This window comes from Heterocephalus glaber, unplaced genomic scaffold (genome assembly GCF_053883595.1).
Source record: "Heterocephalus glaber isolate CG9 unplaced genomic scaffold, H.glaber_assembly_v1.0 deba00001457, whole genome shotgun sequence".
Lineage (NCBI taxonomy): Eukaryota > Metazoa > Chordata > Mammalia > Rodentia > Bathyergidae > Heterocephalus > Heterocephalus glaber.
The window spans coordinates 45,571,601-45,599,412 of NW_028258305.1; the positions used below are offsets into that span (position 1 = coordinate 45,571,601).

Sequence of the window (27,812 nt, forward strand, 5' to 3'; positions counted from 1 at the left end):
AGGCAAGAGTGGAGTCCACAAAGCTCTGTTACCTTTAGGGTAACATTCTTCCCAATTTTTAAGTACACAGCTTAATGGTGAGGTACAGACACATGATAGTCTATACACGTACATATCATATTACTCAATTATAAAGAACAAAACTGGCATTTGCCAGAAAATAGATGTAACCAGAGATTGTTATATTAAGTAAAATAAACCAGACTCAGAAAGATAAGTTTTGTATGTTTGGGCCAGGGATTTAGCTCAGTGGTGCTGCCGCTTGCCTCGCAAGCTCGAGGTCCCAAGTACGATCCCCGGTACCAAAAAATAAAAAAATAAATAAATAAATTAACTATTAAAAAAAATTTTAAAAAAAGTTTTGTATGTTTTTCCTGACATGTAGACTCTAATAGAAAAAAACAAAAAAGAGGAGACACTAAAGTAGGTGACTATTCGATAAAATGAGTGGATGAAGGGAGAATAATGCAGGGAATGGATAAAATCAAAATATATTATAGGGATATATAAAAATATCACAAGGAAACCCAACATTTTGTAAAAGTTAATGTACACTAATAAGTATATATATTTTAAAAACAAAAAAATAAGAAAAGGAGAAGGACCATGTTGAGCCATCCTGACTATTTCCAAACCCTAGCTTGCCATTCTTAATTTCCTTTGAAGTTTTTTTCTTTTGTTTATTCACTTCCCAAAGTTCTCTACTTTTGCTAAGTATCTGCCTTCACCCAAGCAATTATTTCATCTGTTATTCTAAGACCCTTACTGGAATACTGAATACCAAGTTTTCCTCTACTTTCTATCTCCATTTGATTAGTCAGTGTTTTTTGTTTGTTGTTTGGTTTGTTTGACTGTTTGGGCACTGAAGCTTTTATTGCTATTTCATACATCTCTTCCTATAATATATAGCATATAACTGGTTAGCTTTCATAAAAAATTCCAACCAGTTAGAGTTTTTCAATGGGCAACTAATTTCAAGAAATTAAAAGTAGTTTAAGGAATGGAAGAGTCACATAGAAAAGCATGTAGGAATAAAATTTGCTTTAGCAAATGTGTTTGTACATAACTACGCTTTCTCTGACTCTTAAATTTTAACTTTCTTTTTTTAAAATTTTATTTTATTGGTACATTTTAGGTATACAATTTAATGACATTCATCATTGGAAATTTGCACCTTTACATAATCTCTCTTGGTTCTTATTTTTCACCCTTCCCCTGCCCTCCCTTCAACCCCTCCATCCCTCCCTATTTACAAAGACTTTGTTTCCATTTTTCATTTTCTCCTATTAATTCCATTACCTTCTTTCTTTCCCCTTCCCCTTTGCCCCTTTTCTTCTTATTTCCCGTTATTTGTTAGACCTTTTAGTCCTTATTTAACTTTCATTTTCTCACACTAGAGAAACTATTCGGTTTTTACACGTGTCCTATTTATTTCACTTAAGAGTATCGCCTCAATGTGCATCCATTTAGCTATAAAATTTTAACATTCTTAATTACTATTAATCCTATGATGTACTTTCCATTGTTGATCCCCAAACCATTTGCAGTCATTAAAAGATAGAGCTCCTAAATTTTAAGGGATCCATTCACCCGGGGTATTTTTATATGATTTTAATGATGTGTTCTGAGCTCTGCCATTTCTTGTTCCACTTTCTGGAGTGTTTAAACATTGTTTGGCTTTAACCCTTCTCCTAATAGTTCCTGGTTAATGTAGGGTCCCTTTTCTAGACATGAACAATTTCTGAACATTTCTGAAATCTATCTTCAAGATGCCAGGCTCATCCTCTGTTCTCCCTCTTCTCCACTATGTCCCATTAGCAGAGGAGTGGTAGGGTCTGTCTCTGTGCTTATGAAGATATTTAACAATAGCCTGGGGTTCATGTGTCTTCTATGTATACTAATTTCCCTGAATTTGATAGCTTTGTTTTTCTGTATTTTCATTTTCTATTAATTTTAGAGTCTTCAAGATAATTGAGCAAATGAACTAAGCTGCATTTATGACTATATTAGAATCCCTTTCTTTGTGGTTTTATCTTATTTTATATTGCAATTTAATTCAACATATCAGACCTCATTGATGCTATGTTTCAGAGCTTGTACTGAGCTGCTTTATATCAGATACCAGAATGATGCTCAATTAAAACCATCCAGGATCTCAGACCTTAGAACTAACCTTGACAGCAGTTACACATATTCACAAACAGGGGCAATGCTAAGGTAGTTGAATAAATACCAATCCTCAAGTATAAGAATTACTCCTGACATTCAAAGGATGCTGTTGGTGAATATTTTATAAAAAATTAACACACGAAATTATAGTTTGTGTGATTAGAGAACATAGAATCACCATCACTTATTTGATATCTGGTAAATCTTTCCATTGGTAGAAATCAATGAAATCATACCCTTCCATTAAGACTATGGTCATTATCTTTGATAGTAACAAGTATGTCTTGTTAAAAATTTTTCCTTTTTTATTTTTTAATTGGAACTTTGGTATGCTGAGTTGTAAGAATACCAGTGCTTTTTACAAGGCAAGTTTTCAGGACTTGAAACATAGAGCTTCTAAGCTTGAACAATTGCTTTACCTTTTTCCACCTACAAAAGGCAGACAGTATGAATCTTTTCCATGAGTTCAAAACTGGATTTTAAGGGCTTGAAATATACTGAAATTCAAATTGCCACAACACTAAATTTTTGGCTCGAAACAGTCTATGCGGTTGCTTCTCACTTTGGCAAGCCAAACATGAGAGTATTATGGTTTATCAAAACCTCATGCTGTAGAAGTTTTGCAGATAGGTTTCACTTTGATCAGAATGAAAAAAGCAGTCAGTTCTGTCACTGTTCAGCATAAGGGACATCCTTCTAAAACTGTTGCAGGTGCCACGGTGCTGGTGAACAATACTTCAATTTGAGTGGTTGCTTCGTATATCCATGTGCAAAGTCAGCAAAATCTCTTCCATTGTTCCCGTAGAGTAAGTGCTTAAAACCATCAAGATGGATGAATTTTATCAAAGGCAAGACCTTAAATTACCACCTGTACAAAGATTTTCATAAAAAGTCAAAATATAATATTAAATTAATTTCTATGGCACAGAATTTTACTGGCTTTAAGAAAAAAATGATACTGTACTTCATTGAAATTCAGAAAATTTTTGCTTTTTTCTGAGTGAAGGAAAAGCCCATTTTCAGAACACTTATATAGAGAGATTTATTCATAGACTGCTTGGATATTTTTGGCCATATGAATGAAGCAGATCTTCTGAATCAAATCCTTGAATTAACTGCTTTGAATGATACTGAAACTCTGTGGAGAATTCTGGATAAACTGTAATTTCAGAAGAGACTTCTGGATGCAAACAACTTTGCAAACTTTCAAATTTTGGAGGAAGAACTTCTGAAAACCAGTGTTTTAAAACAGCTGAGCCTGTGGATTTTTCTGCAATCACGAAACACACACATTTCACTGCCCAAAAAAGGTTTTGAATTTCTTTTCTTACTATCAGAGATTCCAATATTTTACAGTATTTTAACATTTTAAAATTATTTAACTCTCCTGCCTTTAACTCCTTAGATATTTTGGAAATTATTTTGTCATATTTAATGAAGGAAAATATAATTAATTTCTGTTTACATAGTAAGCGCTCTCCATTCTATCTGCTGAATAACTTTTACTGTGTTTTCAGATAGTTTTAAAAATTATGTATCAAGTTATATGATAAAGATATATCTACTATTTTCTCATATGAAAAAATAGTAACAGAGGGAAGGGTAAAAGGAAAGAGAAAAATGAGGGAAGAGGGAAAGGGAGGAAGAAGAACTTTGGGCATTTGGTAAGGAATTTTACATGAACTGTAATTTATTGTTACTCTAACCAAATGTTTTAGGGACGTCTATGAGTATGTTTTACAGATTAGAAAAGTGAAATTCAGAAAAGTTAGTAGTTAATACTTCCGGCTGGTTGTGAAAGAGACTTGTTCAAATAAATAATTATGAAGAACTAAATTAGCATGGAAGGAAATTGGGTATAATCCATTCTATGTATGTATGTGAATGTGTATATATATATATGTGTGTGTGTGTGTGTGTGTATGTGTATAATGGGTATGTACATGAATGTGTGTGTGTGTGTATATATATATATATATATATATTCCTCTGAATAAAAAATTTAAGTTTTATAGTGACAAGGATTAAATATGAGCTTTTATTAACTTGGTAAGTAGCATGTGAGTGCATCATTCCATATTAAATTAAAATATTCCAGCTTTGTCCTTGCTCACTCTGGCCTGTGTGGTATCAGTGTTGTGGGCTGTTTCTCACAAGAAGCCAGGTCTGGATATGCTCATTGCCACTGTCCACTTAGTAACCCAGATTTTAACATTCCAGGGATTGAAGAATTTTTATTTCTTGTTGCTCTACTAGCCCACTCTCTCAGAGATGTCATGCTGGTGGAGATATTTAGTCAGTCAAAGTGATATTTTAGAAATTGTACATTTTCATTTAAAATAAGGATTTTTATTGAAAATTTCTGTGGCCCAAAACCTTTTGAACAAAACTCTCCTTTATTTCTCCAGTGAATCTCCATTTAATGTCAGGAATTATCTTGACAAATCTTCTCAAGTATTCTCTTTTGTCAGCCATATGGAGAACAGTCATTCCTAGAAGAAAAGGCCTGCCTGCCACATGACCCACCATGTATCTAGGTGCACGCCCTACATCAAAACATTCGGGTTTTAATATATTGTTTGATGTATTTTTTAAACAACACTATGCCACAAGAATATTTCACATAAATAAATATTTAACCATGGAAATGTTTTATTTCTCATTGTCTGGACTTCAAATATAGATTAAAAACCCCTATGTACTTACTATCCAACTTCAGTGATTACAGGTGTAGTCAGTTTTGATTTTCATCTGTATCTCCACCCAATTCTTTGTTCTCCACATTGGTTTCTTTCAAAGCAGATTTGAAGCACTGGATCATTTCACTAGCAAATGCTCAAGTATGCATTACTAAAAAGATGAGGATTTAAAAAGACAAAATGCCACACTCACATCAACTTACTTTGAATAATTCTTTAATATAATCAGTATTCAGTGTACAAATATCCTTGATAGACTCTACATGGTTGTTTTGGTTTGTTAAATCAGCATTCAAATTCCTCATATTGAATTTGGTTGATTTGTTTACTGCGTCTCTTATTATCTCCCCATCTCATTTTATTTCTCCCCTTGTTATTATTTTATAGCCACATTTCAAAAGGTTCACTATTTTCCACTCTGGCTATAACACAATTTATTCAGACATTTTGCTATTATTGAGCATTTTGCTTCATTTCCAATTTTTCTCCTATTAAATAATGTTCCAATGAATATGCATATAGATAAATCATTGAGCACACCTAGAATTATCCTATTAGGATAAATTCTTAGAAGTAGAATGTCTCATGGCTCTTTTCTTAAGGTTCCAATACAACTTGTCAAATCACTCTTCAAAATGATTGAGCTAATTTACACTCCTAAGAGCAGTACCGGTGTAGCTATGCCCCCCCCACCCCACCATCTACACTGCATAATATCTTTATTTTAAATATTTGCCAATTTGATAGACCAAAAAGATATCTTGCTGTTTTAATTTGCATTTTTCAGACTAATAGCAAGAAGGAGTGTCCTGAATCCTTGAATCTTTGTTCAGTGCTTTCTGAGGCTGTAAAACCACTTACTGGTAAGTCCAGAAAAGAGATAGATGTTTAAAGGTAAGACCTGCAAAACGCAGACTTGCATTACAAAGCTTAAGAGGAAATAGTAGTACTTATGAAAAACTGAATGTATGTATTTTTTCTGTCTTGAGGTCAACTTAAGTGTTTTTAAAAAGTTTTTCCCTTGGTGGGTTTGTCTGCAATGCTGCCGATTTCCGGTTGGGATACACCTTCATGCTCTCCTTCTGCGTCATCCAGGGGACCCCCAAAATGCATGGTTCTCAAGCATTCTTACATTCTTTGTCACAAAAGTTACATGTCATATCATCACCGAACTGTCACTGTGATGTGCTATGGGGGAATATGGGCTAAAACATAGTCCTGCCAGTGGGGTGGGAAAAGACCTGAAAAGACTTTGTCTAGAATGTGGGAGATGGGGCCAACAGGAAGATTAAACATTTTTCTATATGAATTTTGGTCATTAGAGTGTGTCTTTATGTGAGACATACCTGTTCATTTCCCTTGCCAGTCTGTGAATGATGAACAAATGAAAGAATGAATGATCGTGTTTTGGGCACAGTCTCTCAACAAGTTACAAATCAACCAAATTGCACTGTCTTTCCGCCTACATTTCATCTCTAGTCAACTTTTATTGCAAGAACCACGCAGTCAGTAGCCCTGTATTTTAAAGGAAGCTTTTATGTCTAACTTCTTTCTCAGAATTCTTCAAAGCAGCTTAAATAGCCAGGGTCGTCTTGTGTATGCTTTAGCTGAGGCCAGGCGAGAACTCACTGGTCTGAAAGGCAACTGACCAAGGATCACAGACTGATTGATTGTGAGTTTGCTTCCTTTGCCATTGTGTAAAGAAGAGTTGCCCCTTCTGAGGAAAACTTAACCACGTGCCTTTCGTTTTTATGGGATTCACTTCCTCTCATCAAGAGTCTTCTTCCATCAGCTGTCTCCTCTGTGCTAGGCCATCAATCTTGCCGAGAGAAGAAATGTGGTAACAGAACCCTGGATCCCATCTTTTCACACCTTACTTGAATAAGAAATACTTTTTCTACTCTTACAATGCTTAACTCATCCACAGTGCTTTTTAGAGAATGTAGATTTTGAAAAACCACAAAGGGCTGCAACTAATCTCTTTATACACTCAAATAGAAGATTGTCGACAGAACTTACATAATAAAATATGACAGAAAGAGAAAAGGAGGAAGAGATGAAAAAGGAAAGAGATGGGGAGAGAGATAATAGGGAGTTGATAGGAATCTTTTGTCATTATTTTTATTGATACATTTGTACATATTTTGAGATCAAATATGTTTTCGATTAATCTTTGCATGGGGTAGTGATGCCCTACATAAAATTTAAAATCTTTTGTACAACAAAGGAAACGACAGAACAGAGATAATCTACAAAATAGGATAAACTATTTCCAAACTAAGCATTTCACAAGGAATTAATATTCAGAACATACAGAGAATAAAACAGCTCGCTAGAAAACAAAAGAGAAAGAACCCCATTAAAAATGAGCTAAAGATTTGAATAGATATTTCTCATATGAGATAATTCTTTATGTCCTATAGGGCAGCATTTTTTAAAAATGGTGCTTCAAGGACCTTTTGAAGTGTTGAATTGTTAATTGATATGCTTGCAGATTATTTTGTGGTTATACATATATTAGAAATACTTGTTAAATTATTTAAGTGTACATCTATGTGTGTATAGATATATAGGTACAGATAGATGTATGGATAAACATATTAAGCTCTTGACAAATTTTGCATTGATGCAACCTAACTTCATTTAACCAGTTTCTCAAATTTATTTTGCTATATAATCGTGTATTTTATTTTACTGAGTGCCTACTAACATTTTCTGCAGTTTCTTCAAGATGGACTATGGTAGAATAGAAGTTATTTGGACTGGCATATCAGAAAATGTGCTAAACTCGGTATTGCTTTTTGGTTGTCTTCTTAACCCTGCATGCTCTCTCCCAGCCTGTCTGCCTCCAATCTATGTCGCTTACCTTCGTTAATCGCGAATGTCTGAGAGCTCTTTTAACATAAAGGCCTGTATAATACTCCTAATTTTACTCACTGTCTTTGAAATATTTTTCCTCAGTTTCATTGGCAAATTCTCACATTTTTTTAATATTCAATTCATCTGACTGCCATTTAGCATTACGTATAATACTTCCAAATATTATGCTCTTTTTATCTTAGATTCCATAGAATTATACTTACCAGTTTTAATATTTAATCTATACTATAATATCTAAATATTTATCTGCTTTTTTAAAGATTGTTTGCTCTTTGAGGTCAGGGAGCATATCTTATTAATATTATTTTATACCCCCCCCCAACTAAAACAGTGTCTGGTACGTGATTGTTTTACAAGTTAGTTAATTTTCTCATCCAATAAATTTTTTCATTGAATTATAGGAAGCATAAATATCCTGCATCCCGTCCTCAAAGTGCATCTTGCAATATCTAAGGCTACATTATCACTCAAGGATACTTTGAGTGTCCCCTGTGGAAATGATGAAAAGTCTGCTTGCCTAAATGTCTGGGCCATTCTGTCAATTTGGCTGTGATTAGAGCCACAGAACTATAAAATGCAAAGGCATAAGTCAAGTCATATACTCTTCCACTTGATTTCTCCATTTATTGTGGGATTTGTTTTGTGTTTTCTCTAGGCTTCAAAAGTATTTTAATATGTAAGTTTAATTGTGTATATTTTTGCATCCACAGAAATGCAAAAAAAATCTATCAAATAGTCAGAAATTCATGACCCTGAAGGTCTCCTAAAGAATATGGACATTTTCTAGAAATTGTTCTCTGTTCCCATAGGGAACAGAGGGGAGCAGTATGTTCAAGCATGTGGGCATGAGAAGTAATGTCAGGTTCAGCTTTAGCACCTGCAGCAGTTCATGCTTCTTATATTCTTCCTATATTACTCTTTAATAATGGATATAGCATGCCAGGGTACAATTAAGAAAATTACCCAATGTGCTGCTTTTTAGTCACTATCATTAAGGGCTGATATATCTGATGAGTCACAAATAAATCAGTAGTCTTTGTTATTCTTCAGCTATCATTATTAACTCATATTCACAAGCCTGATTCCTACCTAGAAATATTCTTTTTTTTTTCTGTGTTTGGTTGTAGGCACTATACTTGAAGAAATAAAATAACATACGTTGTGTGAATAATTTACATTATGTCTGGCTGGAGCAAGCATCAGGAAGCAAAAAGAATTTCATGAAGTTAGAGTAATTGACACTCATTCTGTGAGGTTATTAATTTAACTGCTTAATTTAGAACAGTTCTAATAGCCAATCACCACTGTTAATTTATTTCCATTCATTTGTTTACCCACCACTGCATTCAATCAATTATGCAGTAAAAATAGGTAGTGAATGCTTGTTATGGGCATGGCAGTGCATACAACAGACTTTGCTTCTCAACGTAGCCCTTAACATGGAACTCTGAGCTTTGCACAGGACAAGGACACAGATCCTAGTGATTTAATGTATAAAAGTAATTGCCTTAACTGATATTTTCAAAGACAGCAAAAGCATCAAGCTTGGAGTAACTTAGTGTAACTGCTCTCGACTGAGTGTCTGTGTAAAATATAAACACTGCAGCCATCTATTTGTACTGTCCACTGTGGTGGGCACTAGGCATGGGAGCTTCTAGGGTACCTGAAGTCTGGCTACCTTTAACTGATCACACATGTACAGTGCACATCTAATCTGAAGACTAAGCATGAAAAAATATAAAACAGGTCATTTAAAATTTTATATGAATTATTTGTAAAAATGACAATGATCAGAATATACGGAATTCAATAAAACATTACCATAATTAATTTCACCTACTTCTGTTTATTTTCCTGATGTGGCCATAAGGCAACTTAGAGTTACGTATACAGGTTACATTATATTTCTAGAGGTCATCAGTTCTAGAGATGGTTTATGTCCATAGCAGCTAGTGCAGGTTGGCTCACAAAACATGTATTCCTACACCTATTTCTATACTGTAAAGGCTAAAACTAAAGATTTTCCCAAAATTCCTCTCAGCATGATATCTGAGACAGAATGTGCCTACTGTTTGGAAGGACAAGTGTGAGGCAAAGTAGCGACTGTGGAGGAGATACAAGCTGTGGAGCATCTCTTTTTCCAGTTGAGATCATAGGAAGTGACAAGGTCCTGTGGTAGAAGCTGCGTCCGTGGACCCCAACTGAGCTGGCAAACGTCTCACTGGGGAAGAATAATCAACCCCCTTGGTGACAATTTATAATGTGTAAGTTCAGCAATCAGTCCTAGAATGTTCTTTTTGTCTTGTTAACAATTGCATAAGCCCTATAGTCTATAATAGATCTATCTCTTCTTAAATTAACTACAGTTGATTCTAAATCCCCGCAGTTGAGCACTTCCCAGCGTGGGATTGATAGAACAGGCATTACCCGGTTAATATTAAATATATAACTAACTTAGTGAACACATGCACACAATTCACTTGTTAATATGTTTCTCTGTTGCATAGTAAAAAAGCATTTAATAATTGTTAAATTCATATATATATAATAAAAACATACACTCAAATAAATGACTTGAAATCACATATTACTCTTTTAATATTACCTTATTATTCAAGCCTTGTTATGATTATTAAGTCTATAAAGAACTGTAAAAAGTTACATTATTTTCTATAGTGCTTATGCCGAGGTTTTTCTTAATCTGTGCTTTCTGTGTTCTTCCTGGTAACTGAAATGTATGCTCTTGTATTTTCCAGAATAAGTACCATACACTGCTTTGGATTTGACAGAACTAACTCAGACTTTGTGAGGTAGAACTTTAGATGAGGATAAACCCTGATCTGACCACCTAGAGGCTTAGGGATCTGGGTTTATCGTTAAGTTCCTGACTTGGCATAACACCAAGAAATTCAAGAAATCTCTGCAAGCTCCAAAAAGCTCCACCAAGGTCAGAACAAAATGAATCTGGGCATCATTGCGCACCTGTGAGATGGGGCAAGGGGCAAACGCTCTGAGACCTATCCAGCTCTGTTCTCCTCCCGCCGCAGCCAAGATCTTTGGGAGTTGCCATAGTTTTGTGACCATGCAGTACAAGCCAGGTCTCCGGAGATGTCACGGAAGAGTAGATACATAGACAAATAAAACTGGAAGCTCGGCTAGTTCCTTTTCCCAGATAATCAGCTCCAGAAGGGTACTTGGAATTGTCTGTCCTTTTCCAGCAGCCAAATTTTTAGCTTACTGAATCAGTGATGATCATACTAATACCGAGATACACTTCTGTCATCTGTCTGTGACACTGTCTCATGACTTTTCCCACCTGGGGTCATATCCTTCTTTTAGGCCCCGTGCCCCACCCCTTACACTCTTTCCATCCATTATCAATGAGGCAAAAAGGCTGAGTTAAAGAATGGTAAAAATGGTAGTGTGCAGTTTTCTTTCCTTTTTTTCCCAAAATCTGTCTTTATTTACAGTAAGAGTAGCTGGTAAAAAATACAGTTTCACTGAGTGATTTTTAGCGTCTGTGACGTGCATATGTAAACACACATGCACCTGGTGTAAGACTGGAGACAAAACAGTAGGTAAGATTACTAAGAAGGATCTAAAAGGAAGAGAGCTTGAAGATACTGGAGAGAGAAAACAAGGCTTTAGGAAACAGGGTTTATCCACATGGGGCCATGCACTCACTATAGGCAATTCTGCTGTAAGGGTCGGTTTAATTCAGAGAAAAAGAACTTCATGAAATAGTTTGAAAAGCCATTTGTATCTGCAGATATCTAACTCAGCCCTCAGGCATGATGAATGCACCTGTGGACCTGACCCAACATGAAATCACTGCAGCCTATGCAGCTTGTCTTGGAATGATTCATTCCTACAGGAGACTGAGGAATAATGAGAATTGTATAAATACAATGATCGATCCAAAAGAGGAATTAGAAAGTTTAAAACTCATCTTTGGCTCCCAGTTGGAGGCCATCCATAGATTCCAACATAAACAACACCAAGTTCAATTAATCTGTTAAATCAGAGCCATTCTCTTCTCTGCTCTGATAGATCCAGTCCCCACTGGATTCAAAGTACTGTGAGAAAATGTTTCAGCCCTGGCAACAACCCACAGCAGCATAACAGTGATGCCAGTGATGTCCCCAAAGACCTCTCCCCACAGTGGAGGTTAATCACCCTAATATCTGGGTAGAGTGAGGATCTCTTTGTTTGCACGGCAGAGTTTTAGAAAGTGAAATTTTCTTTCCTTTTTTTCTTCACCTCTCAAGTTATAACCCATAGCCCTCTTTTCTGCACCCTGGAATCTTTTCTAACTTCCAAAATTCAGTACTCTATAAGCCTCTTTTAAAGGTCTACCCAATTCGTCCCACCCACCTCTAAGAACTGAATATTTTCTTTCTTTCCTGCCCAAACTCCCATTCTTCATTCACATGCTTTTCAAACCAATGCTATGAGGAAAGCAATATTCTGAAATCTCCTTAGAATATGACTGATTTTTTTAGGTAAAAGGCTCTGTCACTCAATGTTCTCAGAGACTCAGATATTTTTTACTATAAACACTGCAAAAAGGATTCCTCCTACCCATGGTGAGACGTTGGACTAGACCCCCAAGGTTCGTTCAATCTCTACAATTGGAAGTCATGAGTAAGCTGAAGTCCACTCAGCTCTGGCAGTGTAACATATGTTTTGAAGCAGAAGGTTGAGGTGATGAATACAGAGCTAAGTTCCAGGGGCCCTTTGCCAGCTCCGAAGCTGTTGGAGGCAAGACATATCATGTTTCTATTGCTATTTCCACACCTGACTTAACACAAGCCCCAGGAAGACAATAATGTATCATCTTTTTTCTCAGTTAGGGTCAGACAAAGTCTATAAAGTTCACAAAAAGCCAGTGTTACGGTCATTTTTCTCTTCTCAATGTACTACCCAAGTCTCTGGGAATCTGACTCAATTACAATGTAATTTAGTGTCGGGAGAAGAAGACAACAGAGCTGTCATTGAACCTGGAACAGAGTTGTTTCCCGAGATATTAGCAATTGTGGACAGTTAAGCCCTCAGGGTTTGCTCAGCCACCCACCCAACTTTCAGCTTTTAGCTGAACTTGCTCTATTTTGATAGCAATTCGCTGTTGCCATCGTCCACATGGATATGCTGAGGATGGGGGCTGCAGTGAGAAACTTGGTGCTCACAGTTCTGCCACAACAGGTGTGCAGTTACACTAGAAAGAAAGAGGAAAGATATGGCAAGGGAAGTTACAGAGCTAGTAAAATTTCCTCCTTCGGAAAACATGTAATTTGCCTCTTTTTCCAGCCAAGGAACCGCATACCAATAATATCGGATATTATCCAAGGCCATTTCTTTAAGAGATGAGATGGACATGGTGTCTTTTAGGGTTTGGTCCAAGCTCTTTCTGTCTTGCATTACCAACAATTCCTTTTATTTCCTGAACATCATAATTATTTCCTATGGAGAAGGAACAAGGAGCAGCTTTCAAAACAAGCTCAGCTAAAACCCAAGCCCGGATAGGCAGTGGCCTGGGCTCGGGGTTACTGTGTTCCTGTTCCTCTCCAGTGTGATGTGAAATTCAAAGACAGATGAATGAGAACAAAGCTCAATTGTCCTGGGTTTCTGTAAGTACCATGAGAATGCCTTTTGTTTCATGTGGTGTAGGATGAGGGAACTTAGTTAAGACACCAGAATTCCCAATAGATAATGCCCATACTTGGTCCCTCATGTTCTGTCCACATCCGTAAAATTTACAATATAAAAATGCTGGCAAGACAAAAAGCATTTGTGGTGGAGTAAGGTGTTCCTGGAGAGTGACTAAGGCATGTAGAAAGGCGGTCAGTAAGTCAACAGGTCTAATAGAGTACATTCAATAAACTCGAAGACTTCTGAATGTTTTCATACAGGGTTGGTTTAAAGAAAACTGGGATCCTCCTGAGAAAAATAACCGTAAAATACATAAATAATAGTGTTTAGAAATACTTTCTCTATATTAGTAAAAGTAACTGCTTCCTTAGCCTCGTGTGATGGCCCTGTAGAATAGTGCACAGAATGCCGCCTTCTGTTTTGGCTGACAGCTCTAGGATGCCTTCCTAATGGTCTACATTCTGAACTTCTTTTCTCTCCCACCTCCAAGGTGATCAGTGTATTGCCTGTATAGCCATTTGCCAAGGAGCAGGCAAGGGCATACGAAGAGCAGGACCATCTGGAGATACCCATGGGATTCACAAGAGACTCTGCAGTTGTGTTGGACAAGTTTCAGTGAAAACTACACAGGTTCTATAGAACCATGTCTTCCTAATATGGAGTGAAGAGTGAACCAAAGAAATTTGCAGATCCACAGGTAGCATATTAGATTACTTGAATTTTAAATAAGATTCTCAGAATGAAGATCTTCTGGTGGTTTCATAGGGTGAATATTGGTTCATTTGGCTTCTTCCAATGACCTTCTAATTTCATACACTATCCCTACAATGTGGATACTTCTGAAATCTGAGATAGTCTATGGCATACCACCCTAAACATGCCCGATCTGGTCTGAAATCTGAGATATCCTCTCCCTCAGCCTAATAAGTAGTACTATAGCAAGCATAAGAGAAAACAAGATTATTTATTCATATTAAAGAAAATAAGTTTTTACTTAAATAAAACACTCCTCTGTTGTCATCAATCATCAAACAAAAGGTGGTATTAAGCCATTTTTTCCTTTTGGACTTAGAATTATTTAGAAATAAACCCAGAATCATGTTCAGAAAACACAGACTTGACCTCACATGCACGGTAAAGTCTATAATTCTATTAAATGTGAGCAACTGCAAACTTCTGAAAAATCACTATACCTCAAACCTCCCAAATACAGTATGCTAAATTTTTAGAGATTAAGAGCACTTGCAAGGATTACAGCTTCAGCAAAATACATAAGAATGGAAGAGCATCACCCAAAGCCAGTCTGGTCATGGCTGGAATTCATCCCCAAATTAGTATTCACCAGGGTCTCTCTGACAAATGCAGTTATTATCCACAGATGCTGTAAACATAAATCAGGAGGATATCATCAATAACGTTGTATTCTCTTTGTCCTCATCGTGTTTACAGATCTCTCTTTGAACAGCACATAAATACTTCGAGCATATTGTGAGAAACATGCCACTCATCTTATTAGCTCTCCCTGGCTCCGAGCTCTGACGCTGATCATCCCCTGACAGTGTTTGCCAACAACAAAAGAATCCTATTGATCACATTCTTCTCTCGCTGGCAGCCTTCCTGCCCACAATTACCTTGGATCACTTGCCTTAAGTCAAATGTCACAGAGCCACTTATAAGGGATGGATCTATCTGGTAGAGCAAAATATAGTAGCATGAGCTTAATTGAAGGAAAATCCTTTGGTATTATGAATTGTTTGCAATTTAAAATTTTATTTCTTGGCATTTATGAACAGTCAAAATCAAAGCTTACTTTGCAAGCTCTAAATCCATAAAATTGTACTCATTTGCAATTTATTTTCTGAACACTTTACAGATTCCCAAATATCTTGCAAGCTGATCCATCAATCATTCTGAGTCAAGCTATGTGTGAAGAGTTTTCTCTGCTGGCATTTTCCTTCTGTAACAGAGGATTGCTATTGAAATTTCCTGGTAAGTTTTCATCTGCATCCTAGTCTTCATTGCTTTTTTTCACTTGATTTTGGATAGATAGTATGAAAGGAAATATTTTTAGCTTAAATAGAAAAGAGCACTTCATAGATTGAGAATTTAGGAATGTAACTAAAACATATATATCCTCTATGAAAAATAGGAGGTAGTTGTGGGATTATTGGCCAGATGAAAATATTATTTGTGTTGGAAGGCCATCTAGAATAGGTGCTAATACACCTATAGACAGTTGTCCCGTGACTGTCTATGTGCTACTTTGTAGCCTCTACCCTGTTGCCTAGAATTTCTAGGCTGTTACATTCTCCAAAGGGACTAGCTGTCTACATTTGACCTCATCAGGAGCAATTTTACTTCACTGAAGAATATCCAACACTTTGGGCATTAGTAGTACCTCCAACCCCATGTCCACCAACACAAATCATGAAAGATTCAGGAAATAGCCTGCTTTCCCATCTCATTGCTATCCTTGGATTAAAATACACACGTCTCTGATGAAGAAGTACAAACAAGAAATCAATGTATAAAAAAATGTTCAACGTCACTGGTCATTCAAAAGATGGAAATTAAAACAACATGGAGATTCCACCTCACTCCAGAAAGAATGGCTGCTATCAAGAAATCAACCAGTAACAAATGCTGGCGGGGCTGCGGGGGAAAGAGGAACCCTGCTCCACTGCTGGTGGGAGTGAAGACTGGTGCAACCACTGTGGAAATCAGTGCAGAGATTCCTCACAAAACTAAAACTAGAGGTTCCATTTGACCCAGCTATACCTCTTTTTGGAATCTTCCCAAAAGAATTAAAAGCATCCTACCACAGTGATATATGTCCACCCATGTTCATAGCAGCACAATTTGTAATAGATAAATCTAGGAAACAGCCCCAAAGCCCATCAACCGATGAATGGATAAATAAGATGTGTTTTTAAAAAATATAATGGAGTACTACTCAGCCATAAAGAAGGATAAATTGGAGACATTTTTAGCTAAATGGATGCACCTAGAGTCCATACTCCAAGTGAAATAAATCAGACACATGTGTAAATATTGCATTTTTTTCTCTGGTGTGAGAAACTGAAAGTGTAAAGACAAAAATATATAACAGATATTGTGAAATAGGAATAGAATGTTCAAATTGGAAGAGGCACAAGGAGGGGAGGGGGAAAGAAGGAAAGGGAAAGAAAAAATGAGAAGAGAAAGATGAAATGGAACAAAGCTCTTGTAAATAAGAAGGGGAAGAGGAGCAGAAGAGAGAAGAGGGGAATGGGAAAATAAGAATCATGATAAAGCATGGACAGGTACAAATTCCTTACACTGAGTAAGGAGAAGTCTTCCTGTAAACGGGGACTTCAATGGAGAAGGAGCAGAAAAGGCTGCATCCCTAAAACACCACCCAGGTGAAGTCACCTCAAGCCACAAACCTCACTGAAATGAAAACTTACAGGAATACTGCTATCCGACTGATGCAGAGCCAACTGGGGATGCATTGTTTCATCTGGATACCCTTGCATTGTCCTGGAAGCCACTGAGACATCGCATCTTAAACATAGAATAATCACACCGATGTCCTCCGAGGAGACATATTTCTAAGGCCCAATGTCATCTATTGAGTGTTTCCCGTGTACTTGACCATTTTCTTTCTCTTTCTCACACTCATTGGTCCTATTTTTTCTTTCTGGTTTTAACCACACAAACCAGTGTCCATTCATTTCTTGTGCTTTCTCCTTCGAGTGCCTTAGTTTTCAAGAAGCCTTTTCTAAACTACCCTTCACCCAGTTTGCGCGTTCATGTTTCCGAGACAGATATACCCTAGACATGCCTGGCCTAGACTTTAGGGCATTACCTTGGTACCAGCTTCTCCTGTCCAAGGCTGGAGCTACATGATTCATTGATTGGTTTGATCATTCATTGATATATTCATTCCTCCAGAAAATAAGCACGAGCAAGCTGTTTACCTGGAATCTTTTAGTCAACAACAAAAAATAATCAAGGCTACCATAGTCCTTTTATTACCATGAACAAATATTTTTTTGGATTTGTAAGCATTAATGATTTGAGCATCAGAGCTTTAACCCCGAAGATGGAAAATGATGAAGACACTTGCTCCCGCAGGGAAAAGAATATATGCTATTCTGGCCCCTGAAAACCTTATCTTCTCCATCTGCCTCTTCTCTGTCCTGAGGATGTTTGATAAATAATTAAATAATTGCAGAGATCCATACTGAAAGGCTCTTTGCAAATCCAGGGTATTATTGTTGCTATAATTAGACCATGCATGGTGTACAGAAAACTTGATTAGGGTACTGCTTTTCAAAAGCTAATTAGTTTGCCCAACAATATGTTTCCTGGATGCATTTCAGAGGATTGTTTTATATTTTCCTTTTACTCCTGTCTGCAGAGCAAATGAATTGAAGTGTCCTCAAGGAAAGCTCAGATCTGAGAAAGGTGAAAGCCCCTGACTGAGGCCAAGGTGGGAACCTTCCAGGAAGTGGTCTGGAGTGAAGTTTGCAGGCCCTGAGCTGAGCACCAGACCGAGAATAGAGGCTGTGGGGAGACCACTGGCTTGTCTGAGAGCCCCCGAGTTCAGTGTTTCCTCCCTACAAAACCCTTCTCACTGTCTTCAGATGTCTCAGCTCCTTCCCTGACCTCCCTGAGACTGTGTCCCCACACCGCTGCTGTGACGTATGTTGCAATTACTCCTTTGACACATCTACGTCCCGAACCAGGCCAGGGTCTCATTATGGGAAAGGAATGTGTCATCTTATCTCTACCCTGGGTGGGAAGAAAGCAATAGGAAAATGTTTGCTTATTCATTCACAGAATGACCCTGTTGACTCCTTCTCAGATGAAATACTTACACATAAAGGCTTAGTATGTTTTTAGCAAAGTTATGGACTCCTGCTTCTTAAACCACGTATGTTTTTGCCAGGAGATGCTTCAATCAGTTTCTGCTGCTGCCCTGTCCCCACACTGATCTTTGGATTTGGGTGTGCACCAAACTGAAGGCAACCATGTTCTTATATCTGAATTCTGGTAGAGTACAGCAAAATCTGGCTGTGTTTTTGACTCTCTTAGGAAAATCCCTGCAGGCGGCAGCAGGTATTTTCTTCTGAAATTCACAATGGAACAACACAGGGGCCTGTGCCACACACACAGTCACAGTGGGAACCCACAAACCTATGTAAAACATCTGAGGGGAGAGGAGACAAGACTGCTGCTGAGGGTAAAGTCAGAATGCAGGAAATTCTGCTCTGTGGCTAGAATCTATTTACTCCTACAGCACAGCCAGGGTTCATCTCAGACTCGCTCACCCTAAATCTGGAATGAATCCACCCATGACGAGGGCAGAGGACAATATCATAATCACTCAGGAGGGCTTAATCATCATACATACCCCCTAGGGGACATGCGAGGAATAGGGGTTGCAGTACAGAATGGAGTGATTTTTCTCAGGCTAAGGTTGTCTGTGTATTGCTTTAAATGGGTGGGCATGCATAACCAAAATAATGTTGAAAATGTATGGAGAAATTTGAGAGCTTGAGATATGCAGGACATTATCCTGATCTAACTCAGACCGCCTGACGCTGGAGTGTGTACCTGAAGTCCTCACTCTGCCGAGCGGCTGGATAATTACAAACCCTCACACCTTCCTCATGCAAGTGAGAACTACATCAACTTTAAGTGGGAAGGCAGCAAAGTACCTTCTGTTCCCAAGAAGCAGCCCCATCTTCCGAATCCCCCAATTATCTCTCACCTTCCCCGCCTCTCTGCCAGTCCCTGTAATGTTGCCCATGATTAGAAAACACAGGTCTTCATTAAAGTCCATCCTTCCATCCTATTGGCTCAAATTAAAACTAGCAGTGGCCCATGCAGTGAACTCAGTAGGACCCTAGCTAATCCTGTCTGCAAATTGAAAAATTGGCTGCTTCTTCACATGCACCATCTGTACCTTCAGGACATTCGTGTTAACACTTTCTCTCCAGGGCCGTCCTTTCTACTGAAAATCACCAAAGCAAATGTTGCAGACTTTCTCACCCGGCCCCTGAGATTTTTCTAAAGGGCTTCAGGAAGCCAGCAGCGATATGGCCACTGCACTGACGTGGTGAACTCTGCCTGGAGCTCGGATTTCCAGATGATAGAGGGGACTACAGCGGCGCTGAGCCTTGAGAGTGATGTCCCTGTTCACTGAGCAGGGGCTTCGATTCCTTCCCTGTGTGTCAGGATTATTCTAAGTTCTTCAGATATACCAGGGAACAGAACAGAAATCCCTGGATTCATGGCGAACACGCTCTGGTAAAGAAAAGAAAACCTAAGTACACTTAATATGTTATATATTGTCCTAGGAGACGCACTGGGATGTGTGTGTGTTTGTGTAACCTTACGGACAGTTACTGCTGTTAATCCTTGCTTGGCATTTGAGGAAACTGAGAAGCAGAAAAAGTCAGCACCTTCTGACGATCTCACCGGTGATCAGAGGCAGAGCCGGCCTTCGAGCCAAAAGAAGCTGGTGTTGGAGTCTATGCTTTTTTTTTGGTAAGCCTTTTGAAACAGGGTTTTGCTATACGACCCAGACTGAACCCTAAACTGACCTCAAAGTTGTGACAATCCCGCTGCCTCAGCCTTCTGAATGCTGGGATGATAGGAGTGTGCCACCATGCCTGGCTGCAGTCTACGTTTCTGAGCACTGTTCTGTCCTTGTGTTGTCAGCAGCTGGCTAGCAGTAAGGAGGCCACGATGTATCTCCTGGCTTTTGGTCCAGAGTTTTATTCCTTGGCTCACTTTCTTGGAGAAAAGACAGATGTTCTGGTCAAGCCTCCTTGTCTGTTTCCAGCGGAGTTCTCTTTATTTGCCCTTTTCCCATTTCGGTGGTGGCTAAATATCTTGCATTTCTGCCTAAATTCAGCTCTGGCTCAGATTGGTGTCCTTCCTCTCACTAAACAGCCAGATGGCATGAGGAAGCCCAAATCTGCCAAGCCAAGTAAACCAAGTGCTCACTCCACAAGTCTGCTTTGACCATTAATAGATCAATAATTCACCACAATGCCTAGTACATAATACGTGCTCAGAGAATTTCCTATGAGCAAAAGATCTTGGCTTTTAAAGACTTATATGTTCTTATTACCTATTAACTGTTGGTTTAATAGCCGCTGACAAACTAGTAGCTGGCACCAGCTTAGTGCTGTCAGCTGACAATGCAAGAAGTGACAGGCCCAGAGCTGCTGGGGTCTCAGAGTCTGCAGAGAGAAAAGAATGGTTTTCAGTCCCGTCAGAGAACGAAAGGCAGCACCTCATCCCAGGGACAGCTGTTCTGTGTGCGGAAAGACAGAGTGCCTAAGCAATGCAGTTCTCTCCAGATGTGCCTGGGGGAGCCGTGTCCAGTGTCCGACAGTTTGCAAAATGCAAATTGCCCCTGTTCTTCAGGTCCAGAGCAGAGGTGTGTGTGGGAACTCCAGGGAGGAGGAGGAGGCCCATGGAGTAGGTTTCAGATGCACCTACAGCACGACCTCTCCTTATACACAGGGCCCTGAGGTCCCGGGGACACAGGAAGCACCGCAATCACAAACACACACTACATGCCACACACAGGGAGCCGTGTGCAAGGCTGACACCGAGAAAACCCTGAATTTTACATGTCTCCGATTGGTAAGATGGGAGCTTAGTCTTTGACAAATTAATGGTAATGGAACTTAAATTGAAAGCACCACAATGAACTAATGGAGAAACTCACATGTGATTTAAGTCCCATAGCCTGTGAATTGGTTGTGGATCTGGTAGTAAAAGTCAAAGGAATGGAAAGGACCACTTGCTAGAACCTGAATTTGATGGACAAAGTTTTAAGGTTAATTTTTTGTTGTGGTTGCTTTGGTTTTTTTGGTACCAGGGATGGAACTCGGGACCTTGCACTTGCAAGGCAGGTGGCAGAACCACTGAGCAAAATCCCTGGCCCTTAAGGTTAGTTTTAAACCACAGCTCATTAAGTAACCTCTAGTAAGAGGCAGATACGGAATAAAGTGCTTCACATCACACCTCTAAGTCATAAACAAACTTATCGCAAATTCCACTTTCATTTCCTAAGTGAAGGAACATGCTCAGAAGGTTCAGGACAGCCCAGATAGGATCAGGCAAGACTTAGGGTAAGCCTGGCTCCAGGGCTTTGCTCCAAACATTCTCTAATCACACACAGCCAGTAAGGAACATTGCGTCTCTGGGCTCATGCCTGTCTGTGTGGGCTGTGTTGTACATGCCGTGGATTCGTGTGCATACCCTAACTAGTACATTTGGCTGGTAGAAAAGTTCACTTTCCAATTGATTAACCTGAAAACTTGCACTTTTCAATGACCTCATCCAATGCATAAGAAATTGGTATCCTACTTCATGTCCGAGAAGACAGTGAATGAAACATAGAGTCATATTATCCTTCTATTTCCACAACCCTTCTACTTATGTTAAACGAAATGCCAGGGTCTTGTTCAAAGAGGCCCTGTTCATGAGCACGTGTGTTTGAGCATCTCCTATCATCCTTGTTGTATTTCTGCTCATTGTTGTTGTTGTCCATGGAGTAGTGACAATGGTGGTGGTGATTGTCTTTTTGTTGTTGTTCTCTTGCTGTACTTGCAACAGTGTGGCTCAAGCAGTTACTGAATGAATAAAAGGGATTAATACATCATAAAATTAATGAAGCTTTATTTGTGGGTTCACTAAACTCTCTACAGACATTATAATAATGTTCATTTATATTACACTAACTTTCTAAAAGAAATTTGACATAGATTTTTCCACAACGGTGATATAAAGTTGGTAGGGCATTATAATGTCCATTCATAGCTAAGAATATTGAGTTCCAGTGGATTCACAAATCTGAATACTATTCAGCCAATAGACAGAATCCAGTTTTTACTTCAAACCTGTGTGCTCCATGTCTGTGTGTACCAGTGGGTGTGCATATTTCCATGTCAGACAGTGTGTTTACTGAACAGTTTCAATATACTAGACAATGCGTGTGGATGCATAAGTTATGGGCTTTGCAGGCAAGAAGTTAAGGTGAAAAACATATAAACAAACATTACTCAGAGTCATATATATTATAATAGAGATATGAGCACCCCACAGTAAGAGACAGGAAAGCAAATGAGCAACCGCCTATAGGTGAGGGGTCAGACAAAACCTCAGGGGTATTTTAGTTGACCTCAGGAAACAAAAGGACTAGAACAGGGGAGAAATTAAGAGGAAGATATCCTGTACAGAAAGTACCATTCGAGGAGAGGAAGAATGTCTGAAAAACCTAGTGCTGTGGGATGGCTGGAATCCGACTGCATGAAGGAAAAGGCCAGGATGGAAATAGGAAGTGCAAATAAGGCCAAATTACTCCAGCCTTCAAAGGGCTGTGATTTGCTTGGGTATTAAGTGTGCAGCACAAGGGCTCATGTGGTGAACACGCTGTCCCCAGGGTGGCAATGCCAAGTGGCACCAGGACCTGCAAGAGGTGAGGTAATGAACATCAGGTCTCCGGAGGGTACCACCCCGGAAAGGGGTTGAGATAGTTTTCAGGGAGCCCTGACCTCATTCTCAAGAGAAGCTTATTATAAAAGAATAAGCCCGGCTGCTCCCTGGCCACATGAGCTTCCTGGCTGACCATGTGGCTGCTCCCTTTCTTAGAAATTCCTGGAACCGGGATGCCATCCACGTGTGGTAAGGTAACCAAAGGAGCTCCGAGGACTACCCACAGGAATTTTCCTATTGTTACAAAATAAGCCACAAAGTCATGTCAAAAATGTGGACATTTTATAGATTTTATAGAAGTTTCACAAGGTCCAAATGAAGTGGAGGTAATTATTGTGAGAGGAGTGAAGGAAAGACCCAGAAGCAACTTGCAGTGATGTCCGGGGTGATCAGGAAAATGTACCTACCTCTGCGTCATGCCTTGAGGACCTCAGCAGACAGTAGCTGGGCCACCTTCTGAGTCGACTACCTGCCTACAGGCTAGAAGCAGCACTCCACATACTTTTCTTGTTCTTGTAGTTTAGCTTCCCTCTTCTCCTCCACAGAAATATGACTAGAGATGGCAAGCTCCATTCTGCACACAGTTCATCTTCATATTCCACCCCTATGTATTGATCTGCTCACAGTAGGTGCTCAGATAAAGGTCTACTGGATTCGCTGAATGGCCTTCACAGGAAAGGAGACAAGCCTGGATGAAAATATTAGTGGCTTTTATACGGAATGAAAGTAGTTCAGAAATGTCATGTCTAATGGTCATTATTTTTTCGGTGAGATATTCTTTTCAGTGAGATATTCTTTTTCTATTGAGAAAAAGAGGAACATAAATTATTGTCATTTCTTAGGGAAATCAGTGAAAGTTAACTCTAGAGGATCAAACAAATAGAAATGGAAAAAAGGATGCATTCAGAGTTGTAGTCTCAATAGCATTACTGTAGAAGAGAGAATTCATTTATAGTTACATGACTTCTTTCTGGAGGAAAAAATGTTTCATCCCCAGATTAGGGATCTGCATGTGTGTAGATTCAATTGGTAAAAAAAATCTTAGGATGGTGGAGAACAAGTGAAGAAAATGTCACAGATGTATGGGACAGAAAGGCAGGAGAATGTAGAGTGGACAGCTCCATTGCAGTTTTAAGGGATTGACCCTAGGGTAAAAGAACAGGCCAAGAACCAAGTTCAGAAGGTGCAGTAGAAAGGTTGACTTTTAGGACAACTGAAAAATGTGGTGGGTGGTGTTAAAAATCTCCATTTAATTTCAGCTCCACTGCTACTTATTATCTGTGACCTAGACTGGATTTACTAACCACTCAGAAACTAGTAAACAGGTATTTCCACATGGCTTGGAAGCATAGATTTGCTGATTCCAGACCAGAGCTGTGAACCCAAGTATCCCACAGATGAAGTTTAGAGAAAGAGCAGAAATTGGGATCAGTTCTTTTCAGACCATAAGTGCTACTAGTAGAAATAGGAGGCACCGGTATCTATCGCTCACGATGTGGGGTAAAAGGGCACTGAAGTGACCATGAGAAGAGATCCTCACCTGCCTGAGCTGAGGTCAGTGTCCTCGGCTCATCCATCAGCTGCGCGATCCACCTTCTTCACTGTGCCTTCGTCCTGAGACGGAGCCTCTGGATGCCGACACAAGAACCCAAGCCTCTGGCTTACGGCTGGGTCCTGCTGCATTATGAGACACCAGAGGAACCTGAAGAGCCAAGGAGAGCATGGTTGGTGTGTGTGTCTCCCTTTCCGCTGGGTCAGCAGGTGCTGGTAGCAGTGTTTCGGTGACGAATTCCTACCCAGCCAGGCCTCTCGTAGTTACAGCTCTACCCAGGCCCTGCTGGGGAAGGGGCTCTATGGAGCATCGCTTCCCATTTCCTTTCCGATGAGTCATTTATCTCACGTATTCCTAAAGACATCATTCTGAGCATCATTTCTCACTGCTTAAGGCAGAAAAATGAGGGATGATTTCATAGAAGCTTAAGTGAAATGCTCCACTGGCTCTTCCAGTGTGTGTGTATGTGGTGTGTGTGTGTTGCATTGTTTTTAACAAAGTCACATATTTTTGCCAAGATTTGCCCTTCATCTTAAGATGAAGGCCTAATGAGAAACAAAACCAAGGCCTCTGGCCTCAAAATTCTACTCCATTTAATTCTGGTTGAGGTTGACAGGAATATACGTAAAAGGCAAATATTTTTTCTTGACGTTCTGCCTAACAAACATTATAGGAGCTCTCAATAATGCCTGAAAAAAATCAGCCTGCAAGACCTAGAAAGGATCCAGCACTAGGATTTCCTTAACACTGAGGCGTATCTTAGAAAGGTCTCTGGGCACTTCTGAGCTGCCATTGATGCTGTTAGGAGACCCTGCTCCAGCTCGGAAGATGCAGTGGGTCTGCCTGGTGCCACTTGATTGAAAGGACAGCTGGGAGCAGACCTCTTCAGCGTGCCTCGCAGTGGCTATAATTCATAGTGCTGGGAAACCAAGAAAGTGTAAGACTAAAATCTGTCATCTCTAAGTACTCTTTCCTACTTGCGTCCACCCAAGTTTGTTTCTCATTGTTCTGCACTCGTGCAGGATGACAATGGCAATTCAGCTATCAATTAGTTATTAATTAAAAAATTCTTTTTGGCCTTCATCACAAGTATCAAATATTCATCAGCTCTACACAAAGAGGTCGTCCCCGAAAGCTGGCAGGAGCTGGGTTAGATTTTGCTCAGCCAGTTTTGAAGGACAAAATAGTAATTACAATTCTTTATTATAACCACTCTTTGATAAGACTATTCTTTCTCATTATAAAACATATTTATGTGGGAGCGACGGGCTCCGATGGTCCCTAAGCGTCTAAGTCTACCCCTACCCCAATCACACGCGAAATCACAGGAAAATGTAGGAAATGTATTTCTGAAATAAATGATTCTACCAGTGCCATTAACAAACCAGACGATTTCAGGACTTTCTAAGAGATAGATAGCAAGCATAATTAGAACCTCGTAAAAGCAAAGCCAGAAGAAAGTACAGCCAGACATACAAATGACACTGCCGCTTAGACAAGGGCGTTCTGGGAGACTGTAAACCCACGTTTAATGGATTAAAGAGGGGAGTGGGAGGGGCAGAGCCAAGGCCTTCATGAAGCGAGGCTTGGAGAACTCTAGAATCACACAAGGCACGTGGTAGAGGGTGCAGAGCGACGTCCCTGCTCCCCGAGGCAAGCACAGTCGAGCTCCAGGACCAGGACCTCACCCCTGCCGGCACCTGAGCGGGAGAGGCTGTGTCAGCATATGCTGCTGTTAGCTGACTGCTGCCGTGTGTGTGAGCGCCAACGTCCTTACGTTGGGAAACTAGTTTGCAGGGCGACAGCGTTGAAAGGCAGGACCTTTAGTCATTGCCAATGGATTCAATGTCACGAAAGAAATTAGTTTCGCAGGTGAGCTCTGTCCCTCCTTGCTCTCGTGCTCCTGTGAACTCCGCCGTCCACCGTGGAACGACTCAGTACCAAAGCCCCTGCCCACTGTGGGGCCCTCAGTCTGGGAACTGCCGGACCCTAGAACTGTGAGCCAAGCAAATTTCCATTGCTCACAAGTCAGCCAGTCTCAGGAGTGGCGCTCGGTGGCAGTGCAGGCATCAGAAAAGCAGAGGTGAGAAGACAACCACAGAAAAATGTAAATGTGTCCCCACTTCATGGGACAAGTAATATGTTTAGAAAATTGCTTCTGTTTCAATAGTGAAAAAATACATCTCCAACCCTCTAATATGGCATGCTTTTAGTGTTAAATGCAATTAAAATTGAGGTTAATGTCTCAGTAGTTTATATTCTCTATTGTTACAGAGTATAACAATGTGTTTTCCTAGAGTTTTACTCTACAATTTTTCTAGTTACTTACTTTGTGTAAACTCATGTAGATGAAGGTACCAGACATTTAAGAAGTACAAATGAAAACATTTAGTCCGAAACTTAGGTTACTGTTTCCTTAAAAAGCTGGGTCATTGTAAAGAGACAAAGTGGAACAGAGGAAATAATATAAATATATCACACTTTTGAAAAAGTTATTATGATGATCATTCTGCATGATCACTGAACTACATGGGAAATTTTCGAGTGTTCTAGGTATCTAGTAGAACACACACCACCTACACAACTAGGAATCATATGTGGTGATCTGATGCTCATGAAGTATGCAAGATTCAATGCAAGCTGATGTTCATGGATTTAGTTTTCCAAATTCTTGACACTCAGGGGGAGGCCTTAGGTTTTCACTGTATATAACGCTCATAATCGGAGACCCAGGTCGCACAGGTAGAGAAGCAGAATGTCATAGATGCAAAGAAAATCAGTAACTGAGAAGACATATCCAAGGAGCCCCCTACATTCTGCAGGTCTGAGTACAAGCAAAAGATGGGATATCTAAGAGTAAAGATCGAGGGAAAAGAAAGAGGTCAAGAAACGTCAGCTAAAGAGAACAGGGACTATAACAGGAAAGAATCAACAGATAACTGAAAGAAGGTGTAAATCTTCTGACTCGAGCAGTTAAAGTAAGATTGAATAGGATGTGAGGGGTGAAAGGCTTTGAACTAGAGGAAGTAAGACATACAAATTGATTCATCCAAAGGCTATAATATTTTAAAATGTTTTTAAAAGGCTGTATAGCTTTGAAATATTTAAAGCAAATCTCATAAAATACACAAGAAGAAATTGAAAAAATGCAAAATCATTTTTGGAGAATTTAGTGCCGTCCCTTACTAACAGACAAAACAAATAGATACGTAAAAGTAAATGAAGGTATCAAGGATTAAATAACGCCACAGCACTGCACGTAGAAATTGTACCCTTCAAATAGGAAATAAACATTCCTTCAAATGCAGTGAAAAACTTCCCATATATGATAGCTATAAAGCGCTCACTAAATTACTATC

The 27,812-nt window shown here is 39.3% G+C and overlaps 1 long non-coding RNA gene across 2 annotated transcripts in view; it reads left to right on the top strand.

The window, feature by feature from the left end:
• Positions 1-22,067, top strand: part of LOC101704269 (uncharacterized) — a 33,337-nt gene extending 11,270 nt beyond the window's left edge. The window contains exons 4-8 of one of the 2 annotated variants that reach the window (XR_015453241.1): positions 5,656-5,731; positions 9,790-14,094; positions 15,271-15,386; positions 17,800-17,871; positions 18,331-22,067. This is a non-coding gene — a long non-coding RNA (uncharacterized LOC101704269). Of the gene's footprint in view, positions 1-5,655; positions 5,732-9,789; positions 14,095-15,270; positions 15,387-17,799 lie in introns of both variants that reach the window. The other variant, XR_015453240.1, reaches the window with a different exon arrangement.
• The last annotated feature ends 5,745 nt before the right edge of the window (positions 22,068-27,812 follow it).